At 43.9% G+C, this 26,789-nt stretch overlaps 1 protein-coding gene and 1 pseudogene across 1 annotated transcript in view; one reads left to right on the top strand and one right to left on the bottom strand.

Annotated features, from left to right (window-relative positions):
* MEE49 (Ribosomal RNA processing Brix domain protein) overlaps positions 1–26,789 on the top strand; it is a 96,651-nt gene that overhangs the window by 66,375 nt on the left and 3,487 nt on the right. The gene's annotated exons all lie outside the window — the stretch shown is intronic.
* LOC147434410 (uncharacterized) lies at positions 4,513–5,029 on the bottom strand (annotated as a pseudogene).

The following is a 26,789-nucleotide window of genomic DNA, read 5'->3' as shown; positions in this document are numbered from 1 at the left end:
CCATGGAGATTTACTAGGCTCAATAATTCCCTTTGCAAGATACGCTTGTATTTGCCGATCTTGCTATTTTGGGTTGAACTTATAAGGTTGTCGAGAGATTGGATGGCTTCTACTGTGAATTTCGGTATGTGGGTTTCTTCTTCAGTTTCTTGCCTTTCTTCTTTTTATCGTCGGAGGACTCTTTCCCATTGATGTGGACACTAACTCGGCCGAAGGTTGAATCAAGGAGCTGGAATGCATAGAAAAATTGTCCTTGGGCCTGTTCCATGAGTTTTTCAATGCTCTGGGGTTTTTTCTTTAAATAGTATTGCCGGATTTCTATCGGTAGACCACAACAAAACTGCTCGAGAAAGGGGATTTCCGAAAAGAAGCTACTGGCAAGAAGGTATGCCAAAATCGTGATAATAGTAGTGGTACAAGCTTGGGCACTCTAAGAAAAAATCAATAGCAACACGAGAGAAATTGCAAATAACTAAACTTAACTTGAATAAAGAGACCGAGAGAGAAGAGGAGAGTTGACACGGATTGATGGAGTTTTGTTCCTAGATGCACTGGCCCCAAAGAGTGGCGCCCCTTCCGGAATTTCTTTATTGATTGCCGATCACAAAGATATCTAACTCTCTGCTTCTTTGCATCCAGATGCTCTCCCTTATAAATTGTTACAAGGGATGCTCAAAAGTAGAGTCCCAAAAGCATCAGGTTTAAAAGCACTGGTACCCAAAAGCTCTGATTCCACAAGCTGGCGCCCAACTTGTCATCACGATGCAGTTGCTATGTCATCATATTTCCGCGATTCGCGGCCAGCTTGCTATGCTATTAGGTTTTGCGCAAATTTCACCACAAGTTGCCATGTCAGCATCTTGTACAATTATAGGGAGATCCCTGGGTTTTTAGGGTTTTAGGGCCCTCGGTAGGGGTTAGAGTTTATAGCTCTAATCCTCTAGTCTTCGCGGCCAATCTTATAAGTTGGGCATGCCACGTCACAAACTTGTGACATGTAGCCAAGGTGTCTTCCCTTGTCATCCACAAGTGATTCCAAGCTGTAATAACGTTGTGCTTGTACTCCTCAGTCAACCATGCGGAAGTGAACAGTCTTTTGAACTTAACCCACATTTTCGGAGCTTTCTTATGCAAGAGCAGGGTCAACCACCATTTCTGAGGATTACTTTGAAGAAAAGATGCCACCTTCCGTACTTTGGAGGCTTCGGAGAAGTGACCCTCAAAGAAAGCGGTGTCAACTTGTTGTATGCAGAAAAGAGCTCGATTTTCATCCTTGAAGCTTGAAAAAGTGTCCAACCGTATGGCTTGACCACCATCGTTGAACTCTTTGTTCTCCTTTTTCTTCTTTTCCAAGTAGTCATATTGAGTCGGTCTCATTAAGATGGTTTTGCTTCTTAAAATAGATAGTCCCATAGGCACGGGAATCACTGTATGAGCTATCTGAAGAGGATGAAGTGTCCTCCTTGGAACTGCTAGAATGCTTTTTGTGCTTTCTAGACGTCTTCTTGGATATGCTTTTCGTAGTCTGTCTCGGCTTCTTCCGCCTCTTTTCCTCCTCTCTAGAGTCAGAGGCAGAGGAACTCTCTAAACTTTCTAAAGACGAAGACGAAGACAAAGAAGTGGGGTCATCCTCAAAGCGAACACGCTTCTTGGATCCACTAGCCTTCTCAAAAGTCGATTTCCAGCCGAGGTAGCCGGGGTAATCCTCTGACTTGCTTTTCTTCTGAGAGTGCCTTTTGCTTTTCATCAACTGATTGACATTCTATTCAAGAGCTGCTGGGATTGGAGTGCTCTTCATTTTCTCAGAGTCATGTAGTGGGTGAACATTGTCCTCTCTATTGGATTCACTGCCAGAACCCACGTGCGCTGTTGAAGGTGGTTCAGATCCTTCGTAGGAGAAGAATTGTGTGGGCTCTGAACCCCTATAACAGGCTTGGACACTCCAAGCGAGATATCAATAGCAACACGCGTGAGAAACTACATGTCATATGCACATCTAACTGTATGTGCATGTGGACGAGTTTATTCCTATTTCTAGGGTTTAGGACAGCCTAGGAAGTGTCTTGGCACCCTTGTGAGCTTGTGCGTAGGACGTGCATGTCCAGGCACTTTAGCGTAGTTGCATACCCTCTGATTGAACATGCGCACAAGGAGTGTCTGCAAGGTGTAGGCATTGGGGAGTGTTCCCGTATAGAATCATTAGTACCAAGCCTAGGTAATAACTGCATACGAAGCACCTCTTACTGATGATGCCTAAATTATTAATAAGTGACATCTAGCCAGCATAATATCAATAATTTTCCTGCTCACTCAACTTTATTTTCTCGGATTTTCCTCTACTGCAACTCCTTCAAGCTCTTCTCAATAGCTGTTGCAAAGTGTTGCAAAGTGTCCGATCTGACCTGCAACTTCAAGCTCAGAAAACACTAAGCTACTGTACTTTCCCAATTGTGCTCAAATTTGCAGCTCTCTGTCCCCGTGCTGCCTCGATTTCATTAGTGTGTGTGTGCCCTTTCTGCCACTTTGTTAGGTCATATTGTTTCTGCTAAAGGCTCCCCCTGACCCATAAAAAGTTATAGCCATCTTATGCATGCCTAGGCCAATTAATGCTAAAGGAGTACAGAGCTTTGTAGGCCACAGTGGCTACCACCGAAGGTTTATTAGAATGTATGCGAATATTGCCAAGCCTCTGTTTCGCCTCACTAGTCCAGGGTTCTATTGGCACTGCTTGACCCAGCCTGGCTTTGCTATTTAAGTGACCCTAGGGTTAGCATTCATATTATCAGAGATCAGCACCCTCAGCACCGGTTGGGCAGCCAGCCCCTTGGAGTTTCCCCATCAGCAGTACCAAAGTTTTCAGCCATGGTGTTTTCCCTCCAAACAGTCAGCACCAGCGCTTTTCAGCCATCAGCCCTCATTGCCAGCAGAAAACCAGATCAGCCTTGGCGTTAGCAAATACAACACTAAAGCTCTAGCGTTTTGTATCAGATCAGTCAGTAGCCTCAGATTCAGCTAGCGTTTTTACCATCATCATGGCCAGCATCCCTATCACTCGTAGATCCAAGCCTCATCATTAGCATTTCCTCCAAACAGTCAGCACCAGCGCTTTTCAGCCATCAGCCCTCATTGCCAGCAGAAAACCAGATCAGCCTTGGCGTTAGCAAATACAACACTAAAGCTCTAGCGTTTTGTATCAGATCAGTCAGTAGCCTCAGATTCAGCTAGCGTTTTTACCATCATCATGGCCAGCATCCCTATCACTCGTAGATCCAAGCCTCATCATTAGCATTTTCACTTTTCAGCCCTTAGCCTTGCAAATCTAAGCATCTACCACAAGATCCCGTCAGCATCTCAACATCCAGATTTATTGTATCAATTTTTGTGCAATCTAAAGAAAATACCTCTCTAGCAATAGAGTGGAGGGCCCTTGGAGGGGGTTTGGGACCCCATTCGGTGTTAGTGTTCTTTCTCTCTCTTTACTCACAGAAGCTTTACTCATAGTATCATTCTCTCTTCTCTCTGCACATCTCTCTCATGAAGTAAAGGAACTCTCTTATGAAGTAAAAGGAACTTTGGGTATACTCTCAACATTTATCCTGAGTTATCACTATAAATCACTTCCGTTGGACACTACACTTACAAAAACAGAACTTGAAAAGCGTGAGAGAAGAAGAAAGTTGACACCAAGTGGCGAAATTCCTCTTTCAGATGCATTGGTCCTTTTGGTGTTTCTTTTTTGGCCTACCCCAAAGGGGAAGGCCTTAGTGATGCTTTCCCCTTTTGCTGATGAAAAAGGGAAGATTATTTTTAAAAAAGTACACAATTTTTCTATTGGATGAAAGAAATAGAAGATCTTCATTACCAAGACTTCTTCAAACAAAATAATGATGTCTTTATTGATGGGTGGAATTGGGTGAAACTTTCAATAAATAAAACACTCATCGAGATTTGTGGAAGATTTTTCTGAAGATTTTTGTCCTTCTAATATAATTCACAAGCGCCTCCCCTTTTATGAAAAAAAAAAGTTTTTTCTCAAGATTCTTGACTGTACAAACGACAGGGTATACAATTCAGTTGTGCATGTAGAGGTTGATGGGGATGGACACGTGTCACCAATTGCATCACTCTCCAGTCCCATCAGTCTTGGAGAGAGATATGTCTCAAAAATGTCGGTTGAAGGCAAGGGGAAAATGAGAAATTCCTCCCCAAAATAGAAAAAAATAGTTTCAAAATCTGAAAAATAAAAATTCCTCTTGCCAAATTCAAGAAAAAAAATTTTGTATTCGAAAAAATGATTTTTCTAGAACACTGCTCCCCAGCTCTCTCTCTCTCTCTCTCTCTCTCTCTCTCTCTCTCTCTCACGTGGCATGGCCCATGGGGAAGGGGAATTCTATAATGAAGATCCAAAAAGTTATTGCTCCATCTGCTTTTGAGAGAGGTAGGGTACCCACAAACCAGACGGTTGGGAAAGAAAGGCCGCCCAACATCAAAAGAAAAGGGAGGAGAGTTCACTCAGAGTTGGGAGAAGGCGTCGAAGTCGATAGTGGTGCTGGAAGGGCTTGAGGCAGCGGCTAGGAGCATGCCATCTAAGTCGTGGTCGGAGAGAGGTAGGTCGGACATGGCCATCACTACCCGAAGATCAGCTAGACCCAGCTCCCCATCCTTATTCACATCTAGCACATCGAAGACTGTCGCAGAGCTGCCAGCTCAGCCTCCTGCCGCTGCTGCTGAAGAGATTTTACACCACCGTTGCCCGCCATGAGTCGTTGAAACTCGTCCAGCCCCACGGCGCCGTCGCGTCCAGATCTGCCATGGCGATCATCGATGCTGCCTCTTGGCTCGGGCTCTTTCCCATGCAGCCGCCAAAGAAGGCGCCGAAGTCCTACCCGTTAATGGCGCCTTCGCCATCTTTTTCCAACATTCGGAAGGCCTGAACTAGCCCCGATGGGTCCTCGGTCCCCTGCTACTGCCACAATCCACCTAATTTTTTGTTCCTTAGGCACATTCTCTCTCTCTCTCTCTCTCTCTCTCTCTCTCTCTCTCTCTCTCTCTCTCTCTCTCTCTGTACTCCTTTGTTGTACTACAACAGTTCGCTCTCTTCTCTCTCAACGCTTCTCAGGAGCTGTCGTCTCTGTAGCTTGCTGCGCGTTGCTGTTCATTGAGGGTATGGCGAAGTTTACTGTTTGAATAGTGTTTCCCATTGTCTAAGATTGCTGAAAACTTCGCCTGGTTTTGCTTGGGATGCCTCGAGTATGGCCAATCGAGCAGGGTTGATACCAACGGGGATGTTTATAGCTTTGGCATTGTCCCGTTGGAGATGTTGACCAAAAAGATGCCAACACATACCCTTTTCTACGCCATGGGAGTCAACTTGCCAATGTGGGTAAAAGATGCATACTCTGATAGAACCTTCGTCATTCTTGATCCACAGCTATTCAACTCCGAACTTGATTTTGTCAGCAAGACCACAGGGAAGCCATAAAAGCCATGATGGAGGTGGCATTGTCTTTACAGAAGTAAGGCCTCATGATAGACCGGACATGGAGACTGGTTCATAAGCTGATCTCTATAGCGTTATCCCTCTCCTCTTCTGTTCTTTCACATTGTAAAAGCTCTTCTTTCAGGGACAAAACGGTTGCTCTTCTGAAAGGGTAAGAGACACATAGGTTCCAATTATGTCATGTATCTTTTGAGAATATAGTTTAATGACTAGCAGGAGATGCCTCTCGAGTCATTCTTTGGGAAAGAGTGACTCACTGCTCCTCATTGCAGAAATAGGAAAAAAAGTGTCAACTCTCTTACAGTGCGCACATGACGTGCCTTTGTTCGGTTTCGGATCCCAAGAATCCACCTCTTTTTTGGTGTTTAGGCAATTGTTTTTATCTTTCGAGCAGAGGATTCCTCAGCATTGCAAAGGAGTCGTTTGTTCCAAACGCACACGTTGGTTGTGGTGGGAAGCCCTTCCAAAGGACTTTGCAACAAAAAGCCTGAACAAGCTTTGTCAAGATCTACAGATTATGTTAGCAAACTTGCGAACCATGTGCGCAAGAAGAGTTCATTTGTTGTCGTTCACAAAGTGGGAACGAACTGAGTGGCTTACATCCATGTGTGCATTGTATCTCTCAAGGTCGCCTACATATACAAAGCTAGGTGTGCATGAAAAGCTTTTCAGATCCTTTCTTGTGGAGGATTGTGAGATATCTTGTTTGTGATCTCCATTTGTACTTTAACTTGACTTTGCAAATAACATGATACATAAATGTATTTAATGTATTAATTCTACTGCACATTAATTAACCAACCATGGACTTAGTCCCCATATTTATATTTACTAACATGCAAGTGACCTTGACATATCTTGGTGTTCAACCATTAGCATTTAAAAAATCTATATCTAAGATTGCAATGGTGATATTAACCTTCCAGTGTGCTTCTCAAGGGTAGGCCTTGTGATTTTATTACTTGTTTTATTGCTTGACAAAGGTACAATAGCCGGGGGACTCGACCTGTGCTTCCACGTACTAGAATGCTACACCGAGCCCCCAAGGCCGTATTTAAAGGTCCTTGGCCTAAAAGCTTACAACATGAAAAATTTGTGTGCAAAAGCTCTTGAGTGAAAAGCTAGCGCCCTCTGGGTTATTCCTCAAATCGTGGAAATTTCGTACAGGTGCCATGTCAGCCCGCGTTTTGCGCCGATTTGTATGGCTGTCCCACGTCATGTAAGGTGCAGCGGAAGTGAATGTTGAACTTTGCTCAAGATGAGTGCTCCGAATTGTGCTCAAGGGTTCCTTTTACTTTACGCAAGGGAGAGCCTTCCGTTCCTTTAGTGAGAGAGTAAATGATCACAAACAAAGTGGTAAACATTGTGAATGAAGGTGCTGAGACTGAGAGATAGAGAGAGAAGAATATGACACCAGAATGTTGTCAAATTCTCCTCCGAAGGCCCCACTCTCTATGGCGAGAGCGGTCTACTATTGATTGCACAAATCTCTACAATGCTATGGACTTGCCGACGATGTCGACGACATGAGGTCGACGACGAGACAGGCTGATCCGCTGAATTCTGACTCTTTGTCGATGACGATGGCGATGACGACGATGCAACAACGCCGCGCTGAAAACACAGATGCTGAAATCTGCGTTTTCCGGGCTGAATCTGCAAACTTCGGTGGATTTGACCGTGCGGCGAGGATCTGCTGCGGGAAGGTGAGATCTACGAGGTTTAGGGCTCCTACTGCAGTGTCTTGATGCTGAAAACTGAAAACGCTGGTCTAACTGTTGGTTCCGTCGCGGAGAGTTTGCAGAACGCGAGGTTGACTGCCTTATGCAAAAACGCTAGGGCTGATCTGTGAATTGCTAGAAAAACGCTAGTGGATCTGATGTGTTCTACTGTCGCCAAGCTGCTACAACTACTAAACGTTGGGCTGAATTTGTACTCGAAGAAAACGCTGGCTGTTCTTGTGGCTGAAAACGCTATGTCTCTTGTCGGGGGGAGGGTCTTGCTAAGTGTCACAAACATACGGAAGCGTAAACTGACGTTTAATTGCACTTCAAATACTGAAGAGAATTAGAGGGAGAGAGAAAACTTGACACTCCATTCGGGACCAGAAGATGGGCTGGTCCCCCCCCCCCATAAAGAGAATATCTTTATTACTAAGGGAGAATCTTTACAAGCACAGGAACGGGGCATACGCCCGTCCTCTATTCTTTCTTCTGTTCTGTTCTGACTACTGACTGAGAAAGTGTTTCCACTTTCTTTCTGCTTAGGGGATTTCACCTCTTCTACGAGACTGGTTGGAAGCTCTCGAAAAGAGAGTCTATCTTCCAAAACAGCTCATCGGAAGCTCTCACAGAGGAGAGTCCATCTTCCCTTATGTGTTGCCTTCATGCTCATTCATTCATGCATCGAACACAAAAGAGAAACAAGCAAAATGCACTCGCACATGCTTGCTGTAATTTTCTGCACATAACCTGAAATTCTTACCTGAGCACACCCCTACGCCGAAACAGAGGTCTTCTTCGCGATGGAATCGCGCCAAACTTGATGTAGACTTGGGATAAGGAGAGAGAAGAGAATTTCTATGGCTGATCTGCTGAAAACAGCCCTAATCGAGGTGATTAGGGGCTGAAAACAGAGAATTACAACAGCCGCACTCTGCTAAGAGAGCGTCTACGGCAGCTTCTCGCGATGAAACTTCACCAGAAGGTGTCTATGACTATGAGATCCCTTGTTCTTGACAATGGGAGCACAAGGCTACCACATATGTCGCAAGGGGTTGCTCTCAAGCTTCAATGGAGGGCTCCACCGCGTAGAGCACGCTCACATTAGGGGGGGTAGATGCACTGCCAGCCCTGAAAATGGGGAAAGGGGGCTCCTAAATAGCCATTAGGGAGAGGGGGCGCTAGGAAGAGAGAGAGGGTGAGAGAGAGTGAAAGAGAGTTAGTTTGCATTGGTAAGTGTGCCACTTGGCACACTTACTTTAAAAACTTAAAAACCATTCAACTTTTGACTTTAAAAACTTCTAGCTCATTAATTAAAAATGTGCAACTAACTATTCTTTTATGAGAACACCAAAGGTCTGCCGGCGCAATGCCGCACTGGCACTGCACCGCCTTTACCTGTTCACACTTGTCCGGCCGCCTGCCTAGGCACGGACCGTTAAATTTAATTTAACGAAACTTACCCTAAGGCTTTATTAGCTTTATTAGCCTTAGGGTCACTGTTTTAAGGACCCCATCTCATTCATGTGCTTGTACTGACGTGCATATTTTTCCTGAGCCTAAAATCTGAGGCTAGTGCTTACCCCTTTCTGAAGACCCGATTTCCCAATCACTAGGGCTTCAGGGCAATTTCTGCTAAGGTCCCTCTTGAGGTGTTGTGGCCCGCATTTAGGCTCACCTGAGGCCTTAGAACTGCTTGGTCTATTCTGGTGTACACACAACTAATTAGATGATTTTGTTCTCGTAAATAAATTAATTATTTACAAAGTCTGACTTAGTTACATCTCTCTTGGTTCTAAACAGTTGACCTCAACTGTAGAGCGTCAACATAACTGTACAAGATGTGAGGGTAGTCCTTAAGATCGGACTCAGTCATCCACTTTGCATCTAAAGGAGTGTAATTCTTGAACTTGACTAAATACTTTCGATGTAGACTCCCCGACTTGAGTTGTCTCTCCGAGTGGTGTATTATCTGTTCAGGTTGAAGGATTTCCTCAGTCTCTTCGACTTCTGGAGGATCTTCTTGTACGGGCGCCACTGGAGGAGGTCCAACATATGGTCGGAGGAGATTGACATGAAAAGCATTGTGGATGTGCCAATTAGAAGGCAAATCCAATCTGAAAGTCACATCATTGACTTTATCTGTAATTTTGAAAGGGCCGTAAAATCTATGGGAAAGTTTGACAACTTTCCCTTTGCGGACCCGCTTTTTCAATCTAGCTTTCTCAAACTGAAGCAGAACATATTGTCCTTTTTCAAGATTGAGATTCCTTCTGTGCTTGTCTGCTGTTCTCTTCTGTTGCTCTCGAGTACGAAGAATCGCTTGCTTTACTTGTTGATTGGCAATATCAATATTGCGCACAAATTCATCTGCGGTGAAGATGTTTTCTTTGGCTACCATAATAGGAAGTAAGAGTGGCTTCCCATAAATAATTTCGAAAGGGGCTTTACGAGTTGAGGAATGTATGGTATTATTATACGCAAACTCAACTATTGGTAAGTATTGTTCCCATTCGGATTGTCGTTCCGAAACATAGCACTTGAGGAGATCTAAAACAGTGGCATTAGCGATTTCGCCTTGACCATCTGTTTGAGGATGATAAGCTGATGAAAAATCAAGCTTAGTTCCCAAGTTTTCGAACAATGCTTGCCAAAATAGACTAGTCATGCGGGGATCTCTGTCGCTCACAATAGTCTTTGGCAATCCATGGTGTTTAAAATCTGAGCTAGAAATATTCTAGCCATGTGATCAGCTTTGATCGTCTTCTTTACTGGACGAAAATGGGCTTGCTTACTGAATCTGTCTACTATAGTCCAGATTGCATCATTTCCATTCTTGGATCGAGGAAGATCCGTAATAAAATCCATGGCAATACTTTCCCATGGCGTGTTAGGTACAAGGAGCAGCTGAAGCTTGCCATAAACTTTATGTTTGTCATATTTTACCTTCAAGGAGCGGCTGAAGCTTGCCATAAACTTTATGTCTGTCATATTTTACCTTTTGGCAGACTAAACACTCACGTACATATTTTTCAATGTCCGCACGGAGTGTTGGCCAAAAGAAATACCTTTCGAGGGCACTAGTGGTGGAAGCAATTCCCCGATGCCCGGCATAAGGAGAATTATGTGCTTCATCCATCACCTTTTGTCGTAAGGGCTGAGCTATGTATATTGCTTGTTGACGATAGAGTGTATTATCCCTGATAGAATAAGGTGGCTTTGAGTGACCAGCTTGAAGATCTGCCCAAATTGTGGCGAAGTCTCGATCTTGAGGATACATCTCGTTGAGAGATTCTAGTTCCTCATGATAAATTGTTGTTAGTGCATTGATCTTTGGACGCCTGGAGAGAGCATCTGCAACTGCATTCTATGTTCCAGAAGTGTGTAAAATCTGAAAATGAAACATTGAAAGAAAGTTGGCCCATCTCATCTGCTTTTCTGATAACTTTCTCTGTGTGAGAAAGTAGGGAAGACTTTGATGATCTGTCTTGATAATAAAATCAGCTCCTAATAGATAGTGTTTCCAAATGGAAAGAGCATGAATTACTGCCATTAGCTCTTTTTCGTATATGGAGGCATGCAACTCTGCATCTCTAAGGCGCCGACTTTCATAGGCTATCGCGTGACCTGCTTGGTTCAAACCTGCTCCTACACAATCTCCAGATGCATCGCAGTATACCTCGAAAGGTTTGCGAAGATCAGGGACGGTGAGAACAGGTCCGTGACTGGGTAGATACTTAAGCTTTTCGAAAGCTTGTTTTTGTCCAGACCCCCAATGGAATGGAATCCGCTTCTTTGTCAGGTCATGGAGGGGACCTGCTATCGCGGCAAAAGCTCGAATGAAACGCCGATAATAAGAACAGAGGCCAAGGAAACTTCGTACATCATGTACTGTAGTTGGCGTAGGGCATTCTACAACTGCTTGAATCTTATCAGGGTCCATTCTCACCTGGTTGTGAGATACTATATGGCCCAAATAGTGGATTTCTTTTAGAAAGAACTCACTCTTCTTAGCATTCACAAATAATTTGTGTTTGTGTAATTCTTCAAACACTAAGGCGAGATGCTTATAGTGTTCGTCTTCCGTCTCTGAGAAGATTAAGACGTCATCAAAGAAAACGCCTGTAAAGCTTCTGTACGAGTGGAAGATTCTATCCATCATTCTGTTGAATGTAGCTGGTGCATTAGTGAGCCCAAAAGGCATCACTAGAAATTCATACAACCCGAAGGTTGTTCTAAATGAAGTCTTATGCACATCCTGAGGAGCTATGCGGATTTGATGATAACCGCTCTTCAAGTCTATACGACTAAAGACATTGGCTCCTTGTAACTTATCAAGAATGTCGTCAATCCGAGGGATTGGAAATCGATTCTTGATTGTGATCTTGTTTAGAGATCTATAGTCTATGCACATGCGGAATGTGCCATCCGTTTTCTGTACCAGCAAGACAGGTGAACAATATGGAGAAGTACTAGGCCTTATTAAGCCCTTCTCCAAAAGTTCGTTAACCTGCTTGAGAATTTCCTCTTGCTGCATTAGACTAACTCGATAAGGGGGCTGATTTGGAGGAGAACTTCTTGGGATCAAATCAATTGTATGATCCTCAGGTCGCGAAGGTGGGAGTTCATTTGGAAGTTCATCTGCAAAACAATCTTTATATCTTTCTATTAACTTAAGTCTTTTTTGCTCTAAAGAGGAAGAAAGTTGTGAAACAGACACATCTCTCTCTCTTGCAAAAATCAAGTACGTTGAAACACACTTTTTCATTTCTTTCTTGATGGCAATGTGATTGGCGATAGGAATACGCCAATCACCTGCATCTGCAAGTACAAGATACTCCTTTCCTTTATGAGCAAAAGATAAGGTTTTCTGAACATAGTCAGGAATGGGATGCATCTTGTAGTGCCAAGGCATTCCCAAGATAACATCGCATCCTTCAAGTGAAGCTAGTAAGAAAGACTCTTGATCAATGTAGTCGTCGACCTTTAGATTCAACTTCCCTATGATTGGAGTAGAGTTTGAGTTCTGCCCTTTGAAAGCAGATTGCGCTTGAATAGAGACTCCAAAACGATTGGGCTGCAAGTTCAGGTCGTCAGCTAGCTTGGTAGAGATGAAGTTGTCTGTACTACCAAGGTCAAACAAAATAAGAGCCCGCTGGTTGTTGATACTACCCCATGCTTTGAGAAGAGCTCTTTCTTTTCCATCCTTGGTTGTATTTCCTTGTACATCTGGGATTGCATTGGAAGAGGGTGGTTGTGGAGGTTTGGTTGGACAGTCACCCTTCATATGACCAACTTGTCCGCACTTGAAGCATCTTCCTTCACTAATGTAGGTTCGCAACTCAGTAGGAGAGAGATATCTCCCTTTCTTGGGCTGATTTGGCTTTGCTTCTGCTTCGGAGGCGGTTATTTTCTTCTTTTGAGAAGAAGTAGAAGAGGTAGGCTGCTCATGGAGAGCCTTCTGCTTGGCATGGTAAGCGCTTTGCTCCATCTTCTTGGGAGTACCCTTGTCATGTATTCCATCAGCTATGCGGGCTGATTCCATAAGTATCTGCAAGTTACCTCGAGGGTAAAGCTTCATAGCCTTTTGCAAGGCTTCATGCAAACCTGCTTCAAACTTGCGCATCTTCTCCGAATCGTCAATCTTCTTGAAGGGAGTGACTTTCAAGAGAACGTCCCAAAACCTATCCACATAGCGTGGAACAGTTTCGTTCTCTGACTGTGAAAGTCGATCCCATTCTTTCTTTACCTCTTCCTCATAGTCTGGAGGAAGGAACTGTGCGTAGAACTCCTTCTTGAAGGCAGTCCAATCTTGGGGTTTGCGATCTTCCAGGATAAGGGTTAACCACCAATTGCTGGCGGTGCCTTTTAGGTACAAACTGACATGGCGAAGCTTGGATCTTTCCTTGAAATTCCCTTCTGCAAATGCAACTTCAAATTGGCAGATGAAAGCCAAAGCTTTGTCATTATCACGCCATCCATTGTAGGTGTCGAATTTCACATCTTTATCTCCCGACTTGAATGTTTTCTGCCTATGGTGTTTCTTCTTATGGTGCTCCTTCTTTCTATGCTTAGACTCCTTGTGGACAGGAGTCCTTTCCCTTGAATGCACTTCTTGCTGCGACGGATCGTCGAGAAACATGTGTTCCGGAGCAACTATGTCATCCAGATCCTTCATGAAAGAGAACTGAGGGGAATCAGGGGGATCTTGCTCTTGAACTTTTGGATTAAACCGCACATGACGTTCTGGAGGTTTCTTCTGCCTCTCGTGCATGTGGGAGGTTCCAATCAAAGGATCTTTCCTTGGTTGTGGCGCCTTTGGGTTCTGCGGGATTTCTCCCGACCCCATCGGCATTTTCTCCTTCCCTTTTTCAAGAGTATTGAGAATCTTTTGGACTTCTGGATGGGAGAGAGCTTTCTGCAACTCTTCCACCTGCTGTTGAAGGAGAGAACTCTATCTCGCGTCCTCCCATTTCTGCAGTTTGCCAAGAGTCGTCAATCCCTTCAGGAAGAGAGAGAGGACCTTGCTCTGATACCACTGTCACAAAAATACGGAAGCGTAAACAGACGTTTAATTGCACTTCAAATACTGAAGAGAATTAGAGGGAGAGAGAAAACTTGACACTCCATTGGGGACCAGAAGATGGGCTGGTCCCCCCCCCCCATAAAGAGAATATCTTTATTACTAAGGGAGAATCTTTACAAGCACAGGAACGGGGCATATGCCCGTCCTCTATTCTTTCTTCTGTTCTGTTCTGACTACTGACTGAGAAAGTGTTTCCACTTTCTTTCTGCTTAGGGGATTTCCCCTCTTCTGCGAGACTGGTTGGAAGCTCTCGAAAAGAGAGTCTATCTTCCAAAACAGCTCATCGGAAGCTCTCACAGAGGAGAGTCCATCTTCCCTTATGTGTTGCCTTCATGATCATTCATTCATGCATCGAACACAAAAGAGAAACAAGCAAAATGCACACGCACATGCTTGCTGTAATTTTCTGCACATAACCTGAAATTCTTACCTGAGCACACCCCTACGCCGAAACAGAGGTCTTCTTCGCGATGGAATCGCGCCAAACTTGATGTAGACTTGGGATAAGGAGAGAGAAGAGAATTTCTATGGCTGATCTGCTGAAAACAGCCCTAATCGAGGTGATTAGGGGCTAAAAACAGAGAATTACAACAGCCGCACTCTGCTAAGAGAGCGTCTACGGCAGCTTCTCGCGATGAAACTTCACCAGAAGGTGTCTATGACTGTGAGATCCCTTGTTCTTGACAATGGGAGCACAAGGCTACCACATATGTCGCAAGGGGCTGCTCTCAAGCTTCAATGGAGGGCTCCACCGCGTAGAGCACGCTCACATTAGGGGGGGTAGGTGCACTGCCAGCCCTGAAAATGGGGAAAGGGGACTCCTAAATAGCCATCAGGGAGAGGGGGCGCTAGGAAGAGAGAGAGGGTGAGAGTGAGAGTGAAAGAGAGTTAGTTTGCATTGGTAAGTGTGCCACTTGGCACACTTACTTTAAAAACTTAAAAACCATTCAACTTTTGACTTTAAAAACTTCTAGCTCATTAATTAAAAATGTGCAACTAACTAACAAATGCTACCAATGATTCTTTTATGAGAACATCAAAGGTCTGCCGGCGCAATGCCGCACTGGCACTGCACCGCCTTTACCTGTTCACACTTGTCCGGCCGCCTGCCTAGGCACGGACCGTTAAATTTAATTTAACGAAACTTACCCTAAGGCTTTATTAGCTTTATTAGCCTTAGGGTCACTGTTCTAAGGACCCCATCTCATTCATGTGCTTGTACTGACGTGCGTATTTTTCCTGAGCCTAAAATCTGAGGCTAGTGCTTACCCCTTTCTGAAGACCCGATTTCCCAATCACTAGGGCTTCAGGGCAATTTCTGCTTAGGTCCCTCTGAGGTGTTGTGGCCCGCATTTAGGCTCACCTGAGGCCTTAGAACTGCTTGGTCTATTCTGGTGTACACACAACTAATTAGATGATTTTGTTCTCGTAAATAAATTAATTATTTACAAAGTCTGACTTAGTTACATCTCTCTTGGTTCTAAACAGTTGACCTCAACTGTAGAGCGTCAACATAACTGTGCAAGATGTGAGGGTAGTCCTGAAGATCGGACTCAGTCATCCACTTTGCATCTAAAGGAGTGTAATTCTTGAACTTGACTAAATACTTTCGATGTAGACTCCCCGACTTGAGTTGTCTCTCCGAGTGGTGTATTATCTGTTCAGGTTGAAGGATTTCCTCAGTCTCTTCGACTTCTGGAGGATCTTCTTGTACGGGCGCCACTGGAGGAGGTTCAATATATGGTCGGAGGAGACTGACATGAAAAGCATTGTGGATGCGCCAATTAGAAGGCAAATCCAATCTGAAAGTCACATCATTGACTTTATCTGTAATTTTGAAAGGGCCGTAAAATCTATTGGAAAGTTTGACAACTTTCCCTTTGCGGACCCGCTTTTTCAATCTAGCTTTCTCAAACCGAAGCAGGACATATTGTCCTTTTTCAAGATTGAGATTCCTTCTGTGCTTGTCTGCTGTTCTCTTCTGTTGCTCTCGAGTACGAAGAATCGCTTGCTTTACTTGTTGATGGGCAATATCAATATTGCGCACAAATTCATCTGCGGCGAAGATGTTTTCTTTGGTCACCATAATAGGAAGTAAGAGTGGCTTCCCATAAATAATTTCGAAAGGGGCTTTACCAGTTGAGGAATGTATGGTATTATTATACGCAAACTCAACTATTGGTAAGTACTGTTCCCATTCGGATTGTCGTTCCGAAACATAGCACTTGAGGAGATCTAAAACAGTGGCATTAGCGATTTCGCTTTGACCATCTGTTTGAGGATGATAAGCTGATGAAAAATCAAGCTTAGTTCCCAAGTTTTCGAACAATGCCTGCCAAAATAGACTAGTCATGCGGGGATCTCTATCACTCACAATAGTCTTTGGCAATCCATGGTGTTTAAAAATCTGAGCTAGAAATATTCTAGCCATGTGATCAGCTTTGATCGTCTTCTTTACTGGAAGAAAATGGGCTTGCTTACTGAATCTGTCTACTATAGTCCAGATTGCATCATTTCCATTCTTGGATCGAGGAAGATCCGTAATAAAATCCATGGCAATACTTTCCCATGGCGTGTTAGGTACAAGGAGCAGCTGAAGCTTGCCATAAACTTTATGTTTGTCATATTTTACCTTCAAGGAGCGGCTGAAGCTTGCCATAAACTTTATGTCTGTCATATTTTACCTTTTGGCAGACTAAACACTCACGTACATATTTTTCAATGTCCGCACGGAGTGTTGGCCAAAAGAAATACCTTTCGAGGGCACTAGTGGTGGAAGCAATTCCCCAATGCCCGGCATAAGGAGAATTATGTGCTTCATCCATCACCTTTTGTCGTAAGGGCTGCGCTATGTATATTGCTTGTTGACGATAGAGTGTATTATCCCTGATAGAATAAGGTGGCTTTGAGTGACCAGCTTGAAGATCTGCCCAAATTGTGGCGAAGTCTGGATCTTGAGGATACATCTCGCTGAGAGATTCTAGTTCCTCATGATAAATTGTTGTTAGTGCATTGATCTTTGGACTCCTGGAGAGAGCATCTGCAACTGCATTCTTTGTTCCAGAAGTGTATAAAATCTGAAAATGAAACATTGAAAGAAAGTTGGCCCATCTCATCACTTGGTGGCTCATTATACTATGTAACATTCATAGACGATGCGAATAGAAAAACATGGGTTTATGTCATGAAGAATAAATCCGATGTATTTTCCATATTTCAAAGGTGGAAAGCCTTTGCGGAGAATGAAACAGGTACCAAGGTTAAATTCCTCAGATCCGACAATGGAGGCGAATATCCAGCCAAGCTTTTGAAAGCTTTTGTGCTAGCAATGGCATTCGAAGGCAAAGGACAACCTCAAGGACACCTCAACAAAATGGGATTTCGGAAAGGATGAACAGGACAATCATGGAACGAGCACGAAGCATGCGGCTACATGCTGGCCTATCGCTTTCAATCAATCGGTCACCCTCAACGGCTTTGGATGGAGGAGTTCCAGAAGAGGCATGGACAGGTAAACCGGTGAATTATGCATTTCTCAAAGTGTTTGGGTGTGAGGCTTTCATGCACATAGATAGAAGCCTAAGATCAAAGTTAGATGCAAAGTCCAAAAAGTGTTTCTTCATTGGCTATGGAGAAGGAGACTTTGGGTATCACCTATGGAATCCTGAAGATGGTAAAATCTTAAAGAGTAGGGATGTAATTTTTAACGAACAAAATGTGTACAAATATTACTTGGAAAGAAAACAAACAAAAGAAACAGGTGATGAGTACATGGAGCTTGAGGACGGTGAAGACTCAAGGACTGCAAACGGTGACAATGTGCAACAATGTCAACCAAATGAGGAGCCTCAATCTATTCCCCGAAGATCTACAAGAGCAAGTAGACCTCCAGAAAGGTTTGTTCCTTCCTTCAACCATCTCTTGATCTCAGATTCTGGAGAGCCGGAATCATACGAAGAAGCTATGCAACATAAATCCAAAGAAGAATGGACGAAGAGCATGCAAGTGGAGATGGACTCACTACATCGCAACCAAACATGGGAGTTGGTTGAGTTGCCTAAAGGTAAGCGGGCACTTCAAAACAAATGGGTGTACAAGCTAAAGGAAGAAGAAGGTAGGAAGAAAAGGTACAAGTCTAGACTTGTGGTAAAAGGTTTTTCTCAAAAGAAAGGTATTGACTTCAATGAAATATTTTCTCCTGTTGTAAAAATGAACTCAATTAGGCTTGTCTTAAGCCTTGTGGCTGCTCATGATCTAAATCTCGAGCAAATGGATGTAAATACGGCATTCCTTCACGGTGACTTAGAGAAGGAAATCTACATTCTTCAACCAAAGGGGTATGAAGTAAAAGGTAAGGAGAAAATGGTTTGCAGATTAAAGAAGAGCTTGTATGGTTTAAAGCAAGCATCAAGACAATGGCACTTGAAGTTTGATCGGTGGATGTTGGATCATGGATTCACAAGATGCAACTCGGATCACTGCGTCTACACGGAGAATTTGGGAGATGGGAAATTCATCATCCTAATGTTGTATGTTGATGACATGTTGATTGCAAGTGCTAACATGCAGGACATCAAAGACCTAAAAGAGGAGCTGTCCAAATCTTTTTCAATGAAAGATTTAGGTGCTGCAAAGAGGATACTTGGTATGAAAATATCAAGGGACAGGACGAAGAAGACAATAAAGCTATCTCAAGAAGATTACATCAAGAAGGTACTAGAAAGGTTTGCAATGCAAAATGCAAAACCAGTTTCTACACCTTTGGCTGGTCATTTTAAACTAACGAAGGATATGTGTCCAAAGACACAAGAGGAGATAGCCTATATGTCTAAAGTTCCATATGTTGCAGCGGTAGGTTCTCTAATGTATGCTATGGTCTGGACAAGGCCAGACATTGCACATGCAGTGGGAGTTGTGAGTAGGTTCATGGACAACCCAGGTAAAGAGCATTGGCAAGCTGTGAAGTGGATACTTAGGTATCTAAAAGGGACAACAACAAATGCTTTGTATTTTGGAGGAACTGATATTTTTCTAGAACGGTATGCTGATGCAGATATGGCAGGTGACAAAGATACTCGAAGGAGCACTATTGGCTATGTGTTCACGGTTGGAGGCACAGCAGTAAGCTGAGCTTCAAAGCTGCAGAAAGTGGTTTCACTTTCTACCACGGAAGCAGAGTATGTAGCAATGACGGAGGCAAGCAAAGAAATTCTGTGGCTCCACAGATTCTTAGAAGAGCTTGGATTCAAACAAGACAATTGTGTCTTGTACAGTGATAGCCAAAGCGCTATCCATCTTGCGAAGAACTCAGCCTTTCATTCAAGGACAGAGCACATTGAGGTGAGATATCACTTCATACGCACTCTTTTGGAAGAGGGACAGCTAAAGCTAGGAAAGGTACATACAAGTGAAAATCCTACAGACATGTTTACAGAGGTGGTCAACAAGGAGAAGTTGAGCTTTTGCTCATCTTCAATCAGCATTCAAGGATAAGAAGCCAAAATGGAAAGCAGTCACAGGTTTGGTTTGGAGATTAGTTTCCAAGTGGGAGATTGTTAAGTATGGAGCCGTATATCGTGTGTACTCTCTCTCTCTACTCTATAATCTCGTGTATATAAATCTGTCTCTCTCCATTAAGTAATCTACTCAATTATCTATTTAGCTACGTCTTATTTCCTAACACTAGGTCTATTCTGGTGTACACACAACTAATTAGATGATGTTGTTCTCGTAAATAAATTAATTATTTACAAAGTCTGACTTAGTTACACTAAGAAGGTGGACTGTTGGACACAGGTCCCTGCTGCCTCTTTTGTTAAAAAATGCTAGCGCTAGGTTTCTTATGTACTTGCTTATCAAAATTGCCCTACCCAATTTCCCAACAAAAGTCACTTAAAAATAATAAGTGAAAAATGGCTAAAATATGGAAAATAGGTCTATGCACTGTAAAAATGCTCTTGATGGGGTCTGACTGTAATATGATGGTCATGCTACGTGCAACCAAAGGATATGAATCTAATCTAAGTGTCTGCACATGCACGGTCTGCGAACAGACGCACAAAAGTGCTAGAACACTTCCTAAGCTAACTGAACTGAATCCATGTCATGAAGTAGCTTGTCCATGTACACATAGGGTTAGATGTGCACGTGACACGTCAGCACTCACGCATCTCTCTCTCTCTCTCTCTCTCTCTCTCTCTCTCTCTCTCTCTCTCTCTCTCTCTCTCTCTCTTAACGAAGGGTTTCCCTCGGGCCTAAACTCCAAAGTTGTCCAGGGTTAGGGTTTTCAATACCCAACCCCCAGAAACTGTGCCATGGCACTAACTTGTGACAAGGGGATGTGGGTGTACCGAAGGATTCTGAAACAATCCGTACCGGTCAATGCTTGAAATTATCTTCACGATATTGTGGATCGCTCCAAATTATCAAGAAGATTAGCGGTGTCTCCTACAAACTAGATTCATCTTCGAAGTTTGAACATTATTGTCCATTCCGTTTCCAGGTTAGCCGCTTGAAGGAGCGGTTGGGATAGGATGAACAAGTCATTCTTCTAGAGGAAATTGGGAGTTGGGAGGATACTACACATAACATACCCCTTCAACCTGAATGGCTTCTTGATCAAAGGTCAAGCGGTCTCGAAAGGTTTCTTACCCCGAGTATTTGATCAAGTGGAAGCATAGACTTGAGTCGACTGCTACTTTGGAACTAGATCACTAAAGAATCGTTTCCTTGATTTCATAACCTCAAGGATATTGCTGAGGACATAATAAAAAAAGGGGGAAAGTGTAGACAATAGGATGGGTGCCTAAGCTATGTCTGTCCAAGTGTGAATATGGCCACCTCTTAGGTGAGTCCTATAAATCTGGCAAAGGTCTCATTTGTTAGACATTTGTGTGATCACCACACTTGGCCTCTAGGCCCTTGGCAGCTCTAACCACACACACGTTTGGTGTGGGCTTGATAGGATGGGACACCCAATCCTTCTGGTAGAGGCTAGCGTGATGGTTGTAGACTCCCAGGCTCGCGGGTGAGCCCGTAATGGCTCTATGGTTGGGAGATGAGCTTGATGTCCACTCTATACACTCTTTATGCATGAGTCTGGCTTGTGTCATGCCAAGTGTGGAGGATGGATCTGGCGGGGAACTAACACACTCTCATAGACCCTTGCTAGTTGTCATATGTAGTGGAAGGGTTTAAGGATTTTAACTCAGATCTAGTACTTCGCACAAACACAACGTTACTTTACTTCACTTGAGAGAGAAATTGAACTGAACACAATGAAAGAGAGAGGCAGAGCAACACAAGAGAGACGACACCGCATGTTGGGTCCCAACCACCCTCAATGCCCTCCTTGCTCTGTTGCTAGAGCAAGTATTTGCTTTAGATTACTTGCACAAATACTGATACAATGGCTAAATGCTGAATATTGAATGATGATGCTGATTTGGTGCAAAAATGTTGGGCTGATCTGGTGCAAAAACGATGGGCTGAATGGATGCAAAAATGCTAGCCTGAACAGATGCAAAACGCTCATGATGCTGTGTATTGTCGATGGAAACGCTAGGTGTTGAGGTGATGTGGGCACTGGATGCCCCTGCAGGTACTGGCTTCTGATGATAAAAAAACTGAAGGCCAAGTGACTCTTTCATAGGTTTTCTAGTCATTTGCCCTACCTACTTTTAATAAATGTCATGTTAAAGTCTTATTAAACAAATGGCCTAAGTAGTAAGTGTCTGTTTAACGATTGTACCATGCAAGTGAGGGTATGCATCTATGACCTGCCTAATCATGCACGTCCTCCTAGAGGCTCACAAGGTGCCATGCTAGACCCTAATCTATACTAACTAAGACTGATGCTGACCTGTAGCAGTAGCTTGTCCACGTGGCTCCAAGTGTAATGCGCCATAGATATAGAGAGTGTAACAGACTTGGACACTCCAAGTCAAAAATCAATCGCGACAGCATCAAATAACCACTTCAAAACAATTCACAGATCACAATAGATTTGCACTGGCCCGGCGGAGTTTCGTGCCTAGAGATATTGGCCCCAAAGACTGCCGCCCCTTTCGGTATTTCTTTTTATATTAATCAATTCAAAGTACAAGAGAGTGGCTAGGGTTTCACTCTCAGACTCTGCGTCCAGATGCCCTGAGAAGTGAGGCCCTCACCACTAATTTAAAGGTACAAGGGATGCCCAAAAGCAGAGCCCCAAAAGCTTTTAAAATAAAAAGCATCAGTACTCTCTCTCTCTTAGAGAGTCTTTTTATATAAAAAATTCGCGTCGCTCATCATATTCCAAAAAAAAATTTCCAGCCTCCGCGATTTCCGGAAATTAGGGTTTCTGGCAGAAATTAGGGTTTCTGTTGTCCGCCACGTCATGACTTTGTGGCATACCCCCCTCTTGAAAGCATTGTAATCGACTACGATTACGCCTGCAAAACCGACAAAAGCCATAAACCGTCTTAGCAGACACTGACTGTTAGTACCTATGTACTAGGAACACACATCTAGCACATGTACAAAATCGACAGTCACATCACACGACATCACAGGACATCACATGACATTCAACATTCATTCGGATCTTAGACCATGATTTATCGGCAATGTAGCTAGCAATCACATCCTGGTCCAATCGGGACCTCATCGATGTCCGATTGACTAACCCCTATTGCAACCATGTCTATTCGAGATCAATCAAACCAAAATGCTGCAGTCATTTCGTCTATCAGTTCCTGCACTCACAAGAAGTCAAGAACAAATCAGTATCATAATCAGGAATTCCATTTCATAAAGTCATCCAGTAGAATACTGTCAGCTCTCTGTTGCTAATTAGACTATTTTCTTATTTTTAATGATTAAATCTTTTTTTTAGAATATTTTATTATGTGCACTAAGAACTGTTAAAAAGATTGTAGCTACAGGAACTGCCATCAGGAACGGACAACTCTGATGTGTCATTTGATGGGTGACGGTAAACATCGCGAAGGAGTTTCGGTTAGTTCGGTGGAAAGGGCCGGGTTACGAGTGCCTCTGATGCGTCACATGATGGGTGACGAGTGCATCAGTAAGGGGGCATCCCGTAGGCTAAGGAGGAAATCCGAACCGAGTAAGAAAATATGCGTAAGAACGCAAGCACAAGAATAAAGATGGGTTCAATGAAGCTTTTTACGAAAAGCAGGAACTGCCGCGGGAGGACAGATGTTTTCCCGCGAGGAGTCTGTGTCTGCATTGCATCTGTGTCGTGTCCTGCACCCGAGGACGCCTGGAATGTGTCCGTGTAGCATTGTTTTCACTAACTGAGTGAGTTTTTTAAGTTTGAACAAGTTCACACTTTATTTTATAAAGTGATCGGTCACTTTTAAGTGACCTGTCCCTTTATTAATAAAATAAAGCAGGCAAGGCTCTTATAAAAGCCAGCGCTAAAACCAACGCAGGGGGGGCTGAATTGCGATCTCTCTCTCTCTCTCTCCTCTCTCTAGAAAACTCGATTTTCTCTCTCCTCTCTCTAGGAGCGCCAAGCTCTGCTTTTGGACCCCTATTCCTGCCGGGTGTCAGACCCTATAAAAGGGTAGCCAGCGTTTCAGTTTGGGGAAGCTGGAAGCAACAGGAAGTGCAAGCGCTAGGATTCTGGAGCAGAGACTGGCGACGGAATTTGCAAGTGCTCGCGTGACGTTTGAGTACGAAGGTTGATTCTCCGAGCAAGGAGCGACAGGTATAAGGTGTTGATACGCATTGAGAATTACTGCTTTGTGTGGTTTGTTTTGCAGGAATCTCCCGTCTCACGGGAAGACCCTTCACGGGAAGCACGGCTTCACGCCTAAGTCCCTTACGGGAAAGTACGGCTTCGCGCCTAAGTCCCTCACGGGAAGGAACGGCCTTGTGTCCAAGCCCTTTACGGGAAAGCACGACCTTCGGGTCTAAGACTACAGAACGGAGGGGTTTCCTCGGGTTCTCGTGCTTGTATAAGAATTCTCCCTTAATAAAAGAATACTCTTTACGGGGGGGGGGACCAGCCCATCTTCTGGTCCCCAATACTGTGTCGATCTTCTCCCTTCTCTCATGTTTTCAAAGAATTATAATTTTCAGATTTTCTAAGTGCTCGTGTACGCTCCTGTTTTGTGACACTCTCAGTATCCTTGAAGCTCAAAGAGACATCAGTGACTTTAGTATCAAAATCGAGGCATCTGTTGACAAGGGAGCGGAGTGACTCCCCTCTTGTGCATCCCACTGCACCAGATCTCCGGCCAAGCTGAATTCTGGGTTCCGTTTGGAGTAGACTATGCTAAACCAAAACATCGAGGTAAAGTTTCACAATCCGAGGAGTATCTGCTAGGTCCTCCTCCTCCATCCACTTCACATCAAATGCAGGAAGGTTCTTGAACTAAACCAAGAACCGCCTTCGGACTTTACCTTTCTTTGTATCGTTATGTGCCAAAATTTGTTCAGAAACAAAGATCTCCTCGTTTTCTTCCACTTCGGGTTGCTCATCAGGCTCCCCATCATCAGGCACATCACCCTTAACAGGGTTCAAGAGACTCACATGCAATGCATTATGAATCCTCCAAGTATCTGGCAGTTTCAATCGGAAGGAGACATCATTTATCTTGTGAGTGATTTGGAAAGGTCCGTAGTATCGCATACTAAGCTTTGGAAAAAGCCTCTCCTTTCCCTTTTTCTTTCGTAGGCGTGCCTTCTCAAAAGTAAGAGCACCCAATCATCCTCCTTCAATTTCAAGTCGCGACGATGGCGATCCGCTGCCTTTTTCTGTCGTTCTTGAGACTCCTGCAAAGTCTCGCGAACCTTGGCAAAAGCCGTATCCAAACCTCGTGAATATTCATCCGCTTCAAATATCTAATCTTTCGTGCTCAGGAAGGATGGAACCTTCGCAGCACTTTCAACAATCTCACATGGCGTCTTCCCCGTCGAAGAGTGTATCGTGTTATTGTAGGCAAATTCCACCAAAGGTAAGTTCTTTTCCCATTGAGTCTTCTGATCCGAGATACAAGACTTCAATAAATCTAAAATCACTGAATTGGCAATCTCAAATTGCCCGTCAGTCTGCAAGTGGAACGATGACGAGAATTGCAACTGCGTGCCAATGTTCTCCCAAATTGCCTTCCAAAACAAACTCATAAATCTGGGGTCTCTGTCGGAGACAATTGTCTCAGGCATGCCATGTAATCTGAAAATCTAGACCACAAACAGTCTCGCTAAGTGAAATGAGCCTGTTTGCTAAATCTGTCAAATAACAGTCCAGATACCATGGTGACCACTCTGCGTTCTCTGGATATCAAAAATGAAATCCATCGCTATACTTTCCCAGGGGCGGATGGGTATGGGTAAAGGTTGTAACAATCCCTGTGCTTTATGCCTGTCAAACTTGACCTTCTGGCATACCAAGCAACTGCGCCCAAACTCTTCCACATCCTTTTTGAGTCTCGGCCCAAAGAAGTATCTCTCTACCCCCTTCATGGTGGTAGCAATGCCGCGGTGACCCGTAAAAGGTGGACAATGGCATTCAATCATAACCTATCCCTCAATGGCTCTGTAACGCATAACATAGTCAAGTAGCCTTCCCGAAGGGAGTATCCAGCTACTGTCTCCCCATCCCGTATCCGTGTGAAAATATCTGCAAAATCTGTATCTGTGGCATACTGACCGACCATATCCTCGAAGCTCCTATGATGTATCTCGGAAACAACCAGAACCAACGGTTTCCGAGACAAAGCATCTGCCACCACATTCTTCTGTCCCTGCACATGGACAATCTGGAAGTGGAACTGTGACAAGATGTTCGCCCACCGCATCTGCTTTTCCGAAAGCTGCTTCAGTGACAAGAAGTAGCGCAAACTCTGATGGTCTCTAAAGACAGTAAAATCCGCTCCAAGTAGGTAATGCCGCCACCGAGTAAGAGCATGGATAACCGCCAAAAGCTCTTTCTCATAGATCTGTGCTGTCATCTCCGGCCTAGAGAACAAACGGCTCTCGTAAGCTATGACATGGCCTTCTTGCATCAAGACCGCACCCAGACTACGACCACAAGCATCACAAAATACTTCAAATGACTTCTGCAAGTCCGGCAAAGTCAAATCTGGTCCGGTAGTCAATTTCTCTTTCAATGTCTGAAAGGCAGTCACGTCTGTGGGTCCCCACGAAAAAGGTACTCCTTTCTGTGTCAAGGTATGCAAAAGGGAAGCAACCTATGCAAACTTTCGTATGAACCGCCTGTAGTACGAACACAGTCCCAAGAAGCTTCTAACTTCATGGACATTCCTCAAATCGGGCCAATCACGGATAGTCTCTATCTTGGCCGGGTCCATTTGCACTCCTGCTGCTGACACAATGTGTCCCAAAAAAGTGTATCTCTTGTAGGAAAAATTCACTTTTCTTTGCATTAATCACTAACGTGTGATCTCGTAATGCCTGAAAGACTTGAAGCAGATGATCTCTGTGTTCTGCCTCATTCTTGGAGAAAACAATGATGTCGTCAAAGAAAGTGCCAACAAATAGCCTGTACTCTCGAGAAATCCAATCCATCATCCGGTTAAATGTCGCAGGAGCATTGGTTGAGCCAAAAGGCATCACCAAAAACTCAAATAATCCAAAAGTCGTCCGAAAAGCTGTCTTGTAGACATCTCTCGGCGCTATCCTGATTTGATGATATCCACTCTTCAAGTCAATCCTGCTAAAGCACAAGGATCCCTGTAACCTGTCGAGTATATCATCGATCCTAGGAATCGGAAATCTGTTCTTGATGGTGATTTGTTGAGAGCTCTATAATCGATGGACATTCTCCAAGATCTGTCTTTCTTCAAAACCAACAACACTTGAGAGCAATACGGTGAAGTACTAGGCTGGACAAGACCCTTTTCCAAGAGGTCTTTCATTGGGTTCATAATCTTTTCATTCTGTACTCGGCTCACACGATAAGGTGGCCGATTCGGTGGCGTGCTTCCAAGTATCAGATCAATGGTTTGAT

The sequence above is a fragment of the Adiantum capillus-veneris genome, chromosome 19 (assembly GCF_014529385.1).
Source record: "Adiantum capillus-veneris isolate H3 chromosome 19, ASM1452938v2, whole genome shotgun sequence".
Classification (NCBI taxonomy): Eukaryota; Viridiplantae; Streptophyta; class Polypodiopsida; order Polypodiales; family Pteridaceae; genus Adiantum; species Adiantum capillus-veneris.
Note: the sequence above shows the minus strand (reverse complement) of the source record. Positions and strands in the feature narration are given on the sequence as shown.